This window comes from Lepidochelys kempii, chromosome 13 (assembly GCF_965140285.1).
Source record: "Lepidochelys kempii isolate rLepKem1 chromosome 13, rLepKem1.hap1, whole genome shotgun sequence".
In the NCBI taxonomy this organism is placed as follows: domain Eukaryota; kingdom Metazoa; phylum Chordata; order Testudines; family Cheloniidae; genus Lepidochelys; species Lepidochelys kempii.
Window position 1 is genome coordinate 25,154,500 of NC_136392.1, and position 9,240 is coordinate 25,163,739.

Sequence of the window (9,240 nt, forward strand, 5' to 3'; positions counted from 1 at the left end):
TGGGAGGAACTTGGGGTGTGACCTGCGAAGTGCTGAGCATGCTGGTCCTGCTTCAGCACATGCTTTAACTTCCAGCGCTTGAGCATTATGGGACTGCTCCCAGCACTGTGCAGGAGCAAGTCCTTGGTTGGTACCATTATAAAACACTGACTCCAATTGCTTAGGCAGAACTGGACGTCCGCCTGCGAAAGTCCAGTCTGGAGTAGCAGGGCCCAAGGTGCTTTGGCAGACCTATCTGGGAGACCAGGCCTGGCACAGAGACCAGCACGGAGGTGCCTTCGCAGAACAAGAGAGGAAAGCTTGCACTATCTTCCCCCATGCCTGGCCAAATCCTGCTTCATTGAAGTCGACGGCAACATTCCCACTCACTTCAAGGAGAGCAGAACCAAGCCCGTGGCTCTGGTAATCCTGTCAGCCTTGCATCTCCAGGAGCACAGAATCACACAGCTCCTCTTACACACTCCAACATTTTCATCTGTTCATAAAAAGAACAAGATACCCAGTTCAGGGATTTTGATGAACTAATCAGAGCTGATCATTGGAGTTGGCTTAATGCACTCAGGGCTTTAAATGAGCTCTTTCTCTTCCTTTTTTCCCTTCTTTCAGTGTCACGGGGGAAATTATTTGTAAGAATGGCTGCTTGTTCTGCCAGCTTTACTGTACTGGGGAATTCACATGTAGCTTCAACTCAGGGAGAAAGAGTCAACTCAGTCACTTTGAGAGAAGCTGACTCATGGACAGACAGAACGTTCCACCCTCACTGCTAGCAAGACGTGCAAAAAGCATCATGTTCCTTGAATGCAGTTTACTGTGAACAATCAAAATTTCAGACACTTAAGAACAGGAAGCAGTGAGGCCTAGTGAATACAGCACAGGACTCAGGAGACCTGAGGTCTATTCCATGCTCTGCCACTGGCCTGCTGGATTACCTTGGGCCAGTTACTTCACCTTGGTATGTGCTTGTTTCCCCTTCTTTAAAATAGAGATAATCATACCGACCTCCTTGGTAAAATGCCTTGAGATTTATGGATCAAAAACAGTATATAAGATTTCTAGGGACTTTTGCTTGTTTTTATATACATACACACACACACCCCCAACTCAGTGCTACTGGACTTAATTGGGCAGACCAGTCTGCAAACAGATGGGGCAATGTTTAGTAAGAATTCCTCTGGGATGGGCCATGACATTAACCTCAACGCATTCTTCTCTTACTGACATGGATGTAACACAGAATTCTAGAGTGTGTGTTTTAATTTAACATGATGACCCTAAATAGGACCTGAGTCTGTTGCCACTGAAGACAAGGGTACAAATCTCATTGACTGAAGTGGGAGTGGCATGGGGCCCTCAGAGCCTTCTGAATGGCTAAGGACTGACTGTACAGTAGGGGATATATTCACATGAGATGCAAAACTGAATATAATATTCATATTTACAATTTGGTTGCCCTCCCACCACCCACTGAAGAGACAAATTGTTTTCATCTTTATTCCAAGGCTTCATTTCAATCATATTTCATTTCTCAGCTTACCTGATCCTTGGAAAATGTCTTAAAATGTTGGTAAATACAGTGAAAGTTAGCCTTTTAATGCGCTTTTAAGAACATTGCATTTGCCTCTAGACATTCATATGATATTGACTACAGTGTCTGAGCAGCTGTACATAGTGATGTGATCCTGCTAAAAAACTGTTGACAAGGGACACTCAAAGAAACATGCTAAGCCTAGTTCTCTCTGGCCTTGTCTTCACCAGGAAAACAGGAATGTTCTTACCTCATACTAGCTAACATGAGGTCGTAAAATCCTAGCAAAGACCAAGCTGTTGTAGTTTAAACACAAGGTAAGCCCTAGACTCCCCCACACTCCTTATTTCCACCTGCTAACACATCGTAAGAACACACCCTCTCTGTGTAGACTGTCCAACTGCTATGCACACAAAACATTGAGCTATCAGACACAAAGGTGCTGGTCAGCTACTACCCCAGAGCCACAGAGAGCTCTGCGTGGGATATCTTTCCTTCCTCTCTTTTCTCTGGGGACAGCAGAATGCCCTGCTCATTCATTCTTCCCCTCCTGGGAAGACACTTGTTTGATCACTCCTCCTGTTAGCCACCAAGTCTGGGGCTCCATTCCAATTAGCTCACATGCTGTTTCCTTTCTGCCCACAAGCTGCTGGGAGACAGAGGGAGATGTGACCTATGGCGAAATGTTGGTGGCACAGGAAAAGTGTAAAACTGAACATTCCACCCCCTAAGTGTCTGCCTTTGCCATGCTCACCCCACCACCCCCGCCAGTCACTTCCTCTCTTGTTAGAGAACGGGGGATGACATGGAGGTATACTAGAAGTGAAGCAATAGGATTCTGGTCTGGAGTGGGACTCAAGAGCCCTAGGTTCTATTCCTGGCTCTGCCACTGATTCACTAGATGACTTTTCCCACCAGCTGCAAAATGTGGATGATGCTACTGACCTCTATTGGAAAGCACTTGGAAAACTACGGAGGAAAAAGCTCTAGCTTAGAGTCAGGTATATTACTGAGTCGTCTCACTCAGTGCCTCAGTTTCCCCATCTGTAACACAGGGAAAACAATACTTCCTTTACAAAGCACTGAGATATATGGATAAAAAGTTATATATAAGACAGACATTATTACAAAATTTCTTCCCTCTTGGGCATCAAAAATGGTGGAACGTGATGTCCAAAATATCTACACATTGCAATTACACTATCACCCCAAGAGGAAGCAGTCTTCCATTACCAACTAACAGATCCAGACTATATGTTTTATTAGGTTCTTTCAAATTCCTTTGTTTTAGCCTTTGTTTATGCAAATTCTCTTCAGACGCTACCTTATTTCAAGGCTTCTGCTTAAGTCAGCATTCCACCTTTAAAAACTAAAAGCAAGGCGAAAACAGCATCTCTTACAACTCTTGCATTATTAGGGTAAGGGTTAGGGTTACCTTTCACTCTATCCTTAAATTGACTAAGACATCTACCCCCAGATCCTCCTTTTTCTCTTCTTCTGCTTCCACACATTCCTACTTGGTCAATAGCGCGTGTGCACATACAAAATTCTACCTCTACCTTTCATAGGAGAAATCAGAAATGCATGCATTTGAGGCCAGAATTGGGATACTAATGTGCCTTACTAAATTTGCCCCACCCCTCTCCAGAAGTCTTCACTCACCCAGCACACTCTTCACTTGCTCAGAATTTTCCAATAACTAATTTTGGGCTGAAATCCTCTGCGCTTGAGTCCTGCCCAAAGGCAAATGTTTGACAAATATTTAAGCCTATTTCATGAAGTCATTACAAAAATTTCCTATTGCAAATAATTATTTACATTATAGTCACACCAATATGTAAAAAAAACACTTTCCATGAATAGATGATGATGCAGTCCTTGGCCTGAAGAGTCACACACACATAACTGAATAATGGCTGCATTCAGGTGTGAAAGTAACTTAAAGGACTTGCCCGTACTCCCAAGTCCTGAGGTGGGGGCGTGGCCTCTACCAGAAGAGGCGGGACCTTTAAAGGCTTGGGGCTAGGGCTGTGGTAGCAGCAGCTGGGAGCCCCAGGCCCTTTAAATCACCCCCTGAGCTCCCAGTTTCAGAGGTGGCTGAGAGCCCTTGGGCAAATTTAAGGACCCAGGGCTCTAGCTGTCGCTACAGCAGCAGAGCCCTGGACCCTTTAAATTGCCAGCAGAGCCCCGGGGGCCATTTAAAGGACCCAGGGCTCCCGCTGCTTCTACCACCCTGGGCCCTTTAAATCATCCCCGGAGCCTGCCAGAGTACAGCGGCAATTTAAAGGTCCCTGGGCAGTAGCGGCAGCCCTGGGCCCTTTAAATAGCCACTCGAGCCCACCGCTGCTACCCCAGGGCTCTGGCAGCAATTTAAAGGGCCTGGGGCTCCAGCTGCTGCTGGGAGTGAGCCCCGGGTCCTTTAAATTGCCACCTGGGGAAGCCAGTCCGCTCTGGTACGGCACACCGGCTCTTGCCGGCAGGTTTGTAGAAATTTTGGTGGTGCCCAGAACCTGCCCCTGCCTAAACTCTGCCCACTCCCAAACTCCACCCCCACCTGCACAAGGCCCTGGGAGGGAGTTTGGGGATGGGAGGGGATGTAGGGGTGAGAGCTATGGGGAGTGGCTGGGGATGAGGGGTTTGGGGTGTGGGGAGGGGCTCAGGGTTGAGGCAGAGGGTTAGGGTGCAGGGGGGGGGATGAGGGCTCTGGCTGGGGTTGGAGATGAGGGTGTTGGAGAGGCTCAGCGCTAAGGCAGAGGGTTGGAGGGATGAGGGCTCTGACTGGGGGTATGGGCTGTTGGGTGGGGCAGGGCTGGGGACGAGTTTGGGGTGCAGGCAGGCTGCCCCGGGACTGGAGCCAGAGAGGAGAACTCCCCCCAGCCCTCTCCCCCCTGGCAGCAGCGAGCTCTGGGGTTGGGGCCCCCTCTCCTCCCCAGCAGCACACTCACTCCCACCATTGTCACTGCATGTGCTCCTAGGGCCCCTTTCAAGTCCAGGAATCTCCCTCCCCTCTCCTGTGGTGGGTGCCGTGGGCTGCCATCACACGTGCACCTCGTCCCCTGCTGCTGCCCCTCACTGTAGCCTCACTGGGGGTGAGGGATGTGGCTGCCCCTTGCCTAGCGTGGAGCAGGAGCAGCACCTGTGTGCATGTGGAGACCAGCTGTACTGGTGGAGGGTCCCGCCAGAAAATGAAAGGGTCTGAGGGGGAAGGGCAGGGGAAGGGCAGCCTGCCCTGGCAGTGGTGATAGGGGGGCACTAGTACCCTGCAGAGGCAGTTGATGCAAAGAGGCAGCATGGAGCTGCAGGGGAGAGACAGGGACACTGCTCCAGGACCCAGGGAGGCGTGAGATCAGCAGCGCGGGCCAGGGGACACTCAGGGGAGGGGGCAGCAGGTAGGACCATGGGGGAGACCCAGCCCCCAACACTGGTGGAGCCGAGCCCCTGGGGCCATCAATATATGCTTGCCAGTACCCCGTACCAGGGCATACCGGCTTACTTTCACCTCCGGCTGCATTTCAGAACCTGTAAGTGGACCAAGTTATGGAGTACATCCATAAAAATCTTCATACTTCCATTGTATACATACAATCCCTCCACAATGCATCAACCACACACTACCTTTTGGGTGAGGCATACTGTTCTGATTTCTATGGTCTACTGCCTCTTAGATAGGTCAGTGCACCTAGCTTGTTTACACAAGATTGTTTACAAACAAAACCAGTGCAAACTGATTTCAGTTTAAAAGGGATTTATTATTGTTAGGTTAACCTCTTATTTTACTGGATTAAGCTAAATCCAAATGAGCCAGGCAATTGAAATGAAAGTGTCCACACACAAAGGTGCACCCCTTCAACCTAATCGATTTAAGCAAACACTGTTAGTTACAACAATGCAAATGTGTGTGTAGACATGGCCCTCTTTAAGAGTTAAGAAGTGCTAATTCTGCTCTGATCATTTTTACTCATCTCCCTCTTCAAATAAAAATGAAAGAAAAGTTTGTCGTGGCCATGTTAACAGGGGTATAATTAAAAAAAAATCACAAGAAGACAGGCCATGGAAAAGTTCCCACAGCATGATTAACACATAGCACTACACCCAGTAATATTTATAGTCTGGTTTTCCCCCTAAATGTGCAGCTTAATATATTCCTCTTACTATTAAATATACACCATAAACCAGACAGGAAATGCAACATGGTTAAATTGGCTTTCCGGTGGGAGCCTGACCTTTCTTGTTGCTCAACATATTGTAATTTCAACTGCACCCATGCCATTTTATTACCATAGCTTTCTGCATTTATTACCACCATAACTCTCCCCTCAAGGACATCCTGAATGTAAGGACTTCTGACTTTTGAGTGCTTCTGGACCACTGAGCCAAATTCCCACTTTTTCATCTTTAGCTCTTTGATTTACAAGCATGCAGAGATTTCATGAATGTTGGCAATAACAATTGGACTTCGGAGAAGCAGAAACTGGAAACAGTTCAACAAAAAGCTACTCGGTATATGAAATATTAATTCAAGTAGGTACCTCACACACAACCCCAGTCTCCATTCGGGATTCAAGGACACTTGCAAGGACTGGGTAACAGCTGACTTCCATTCAGAAATGAAGTCTTCATATGCAAAGTTTGTAGATGGATCTTTTTTCATAAACCGTTTATATATTTCTACTAGATTTTCAAACTACTCCCTGTTCCATTCCAGTTGTAATACCACGGCTTCATGTTCCCTGAGTGAAAGGCTTTGATGTGTGCACAATAAGAAGCTACAGAAGCATACCTAGATGTTTTTTAAAAAACTGTTTTGTAATAAATGCACCAATACAGTAGAGTTGTATAATGTAAACAGCACTTTAAAACAGTAAACTTTTGCTTTAGAGTAGCAGAATTTGCTCTGGCCCAGTACATTTTTCTGTGCTTTTCTATGCAAAAATTGCAGAACATCCAACTAGTCATTGTTCAGTTTGCCAGTAAGCCAGCAGCATGCTCAGTCCACCACATGCTTCATAAGGCAATTCACCAGGGTGCGCCTAAAGCAGGATATTGTTATTGAGGCTGGCACAAATTGTTGATCTGTTCCAGAGCCTTAATTTGACATACTACCCATCCATCCATCGTGGAACTTTTAGGACTTGTACTGTAGTGTTTTGGAATTATTTACCTTAGGGTAGCACTTGGATAAGAGGAGCCCTCTTGCAGTAGACACTGCACACACTTAAAGAAACCTTGCCACAAAGAGCTTACAAAGCATTTATGTTACTCTTACATCCAAAATGACTATAAGTAAAGTCTTTAATACGCAGCTGAGAATCAGGATTGGTAGGTCCCTGTAACAGGGTCAGTTCCTGCCTCTTGTGAGTGCACCCTTTCTCTGGTCCATAGTGCCTGCAAACAGTTGTTTTTCACAGGGCAGCACCCACCTCTTGTGGACAGCCCCCTTTTCTTGGTTGAATGCGAGCTTGCTTTTGTTTTTCAGTCATGCATCACAGAACGAGAAGGGATTCGAGAGGTAATCTAGTCCAGTCCCCTGCGCTCAGGGCAGGACTAAGTATTATCTAGACCATCCCTGACAGGTGTTTGTCCAGCCTGCTCTTAAATCCCCAATGATGGAGATTCCACAACCATAAGCACACCCCTCCCCTCAGCTGATGTTCTCTGGTAGGTCTTCAGCAGCTCCGGCTTCTGGCCAAGGCACACACACAGTCCCCCTTTCTGGGGTATGCAAGTTATCACGGCCCTGGTATGGGGACGTAGCTCTAAGGGTTCTCCCAGAGGCACTGCCTTCTTCAAACACTCAGCTGGGGCTCATCTTGGTACCCGCAGCTGGTGGTATTTCAGCAGGCCTCCCTGGGCTCAGTCTGCAACCAGACCAGCAGGACCCATCTTGGTACCCTCGTGGGCCTGGCCATGTTCTGTGCCCAGTCCCCTTGGGCCTCATAGCCTACCCGCACTGGCCTTCCACTGGTCCTGCTGCTCTTCCCAGCAGCCAGGCACCCGGTCTTCAGCAGCCTTCCCTGGGCTCCAGTCCTACTTGCAGTGAGCTCTCCAGTCAGCTATCCAAAGTACTGCTTCTCTTCCCACCAGCCAGTCATCTGGTCTTCACTTCTCAAGCTCCACACAGCAACTGAGCTCCCAGCTCTCTGCTGCTTACCTTATATAGGGCCTTTCTGGACCCTGATCGATCGCTCCAGCAGCCTGATTGGCTGTTCCTCTACAGCCGCTCTAGGCTGTCTGGAGGACTTCTTGCTGCTCTTATTCTGGGGCAGGGTGAGGCAGAGCCATGAGGCCCCCAGCACAGGGACTCCGGACCTAGTCCACTGTGCCACATTCCCAAACAGGTTTGTGCCTTACTATATACAATTAACTATCCTTGATTAGAGACCACTCTAGGACAAGTTTCACTAGTTCGGGAGGGAGGGCAGGGGAAGGAGAGGAGATAGCCTCACGTGTAGAAATGTAAGGTTGATTTAATGTGTTTCCCCCTCCATGCATCTGACTGCACCTTTCCATCAGTATTACAGCACCTGACAAATAGGGTTTACCTAAAGCATCATTCTTTAAAACTCATGAACTCACGTTTATCTTGTTTGGAGGCAAGGTGAAATGTTTAGATCAGACCAACAAGCGTAGCTTTAGCTAGACCAGAACAACTCAAGTAAAAGCTACTTCAACTTTTCACATGATCAAGTTGCACTTGCTCAAAATCTGTGCTACCGATATGGTACAGCTCTAGTTCTCTTCCCATGAAGATTTCAAGACTTCCTGGAAAAGCAAAACATGTGACAACCTACTGACGATGGCCCTCAAAGAGGATTTATAGTTATAAGAATCATTTCTAGAAAAACTCATTTAATTGGGTTAACAGTAATGCTAAATGCAAGCAGCCTGAAGTACTTTATTTTCTTAACTTTTTTTAGGCAGCTGTAAACCTTAGAGCCTGAAGAATTCTTCTGTTTATTTACAGAACATGTAAGATACAAACAGAAGTAGCTTCCCCACTACATTTCCTTTTATCTACCAACACAGTATGTAGTAAAATTCAGTCTCTTGAGCTAGGCTCTCTTTGTAGAGATAAGGTGCTGAAGGTAGTGATTCTTTAAGACTAGAACAGCAACCTCCATTTTGCACAGGCCACCAAAGAGACATACGCTGTTAAGAACGGTTAGCAACCAAGGTAAGAAGTGAGAGGTTGGCTGTTTGATCAATTACTAAGACCAAGTTGTAATGGTATCAGGCAGACATTCCAAAGAATAATTGCAAGAGCAAACTGCTAACAGCATCTGGCTGGCGCCTATACTAAAACAAGAGATTAAAAAGAATATTGCCGTAATACCTAAATGCAATGGGCAAAGAATGTAAGAGGCAGGCTTGCGACATTTCAGCCACTTTTACAATACCCAAAGAAATCCTGGCTTTTTGTTTGCAAAAAATCAGGAATTGTAAGGCTGTTTTGCTGAAGGATATCTTGGCAATATAGAAAGAATATCATGACCCTAACACCCTATGTGAAGGGTCAGAGAGGGAAGTATTCATTCTTTAACAAAAGATCTCTCTTCTCCCAAATGCTAAGTACTGAAGTTCTATAGCTAAAAGTTTGAATAGTTCTCCAGTTGCCATAGCATTGCAAAATAAATGTAATGAAACTTGACAAACATTTCAGTGCTGCTGTATACAAAGGACATCAGACTGATGCCTCTCTCCACAGTATATCACCT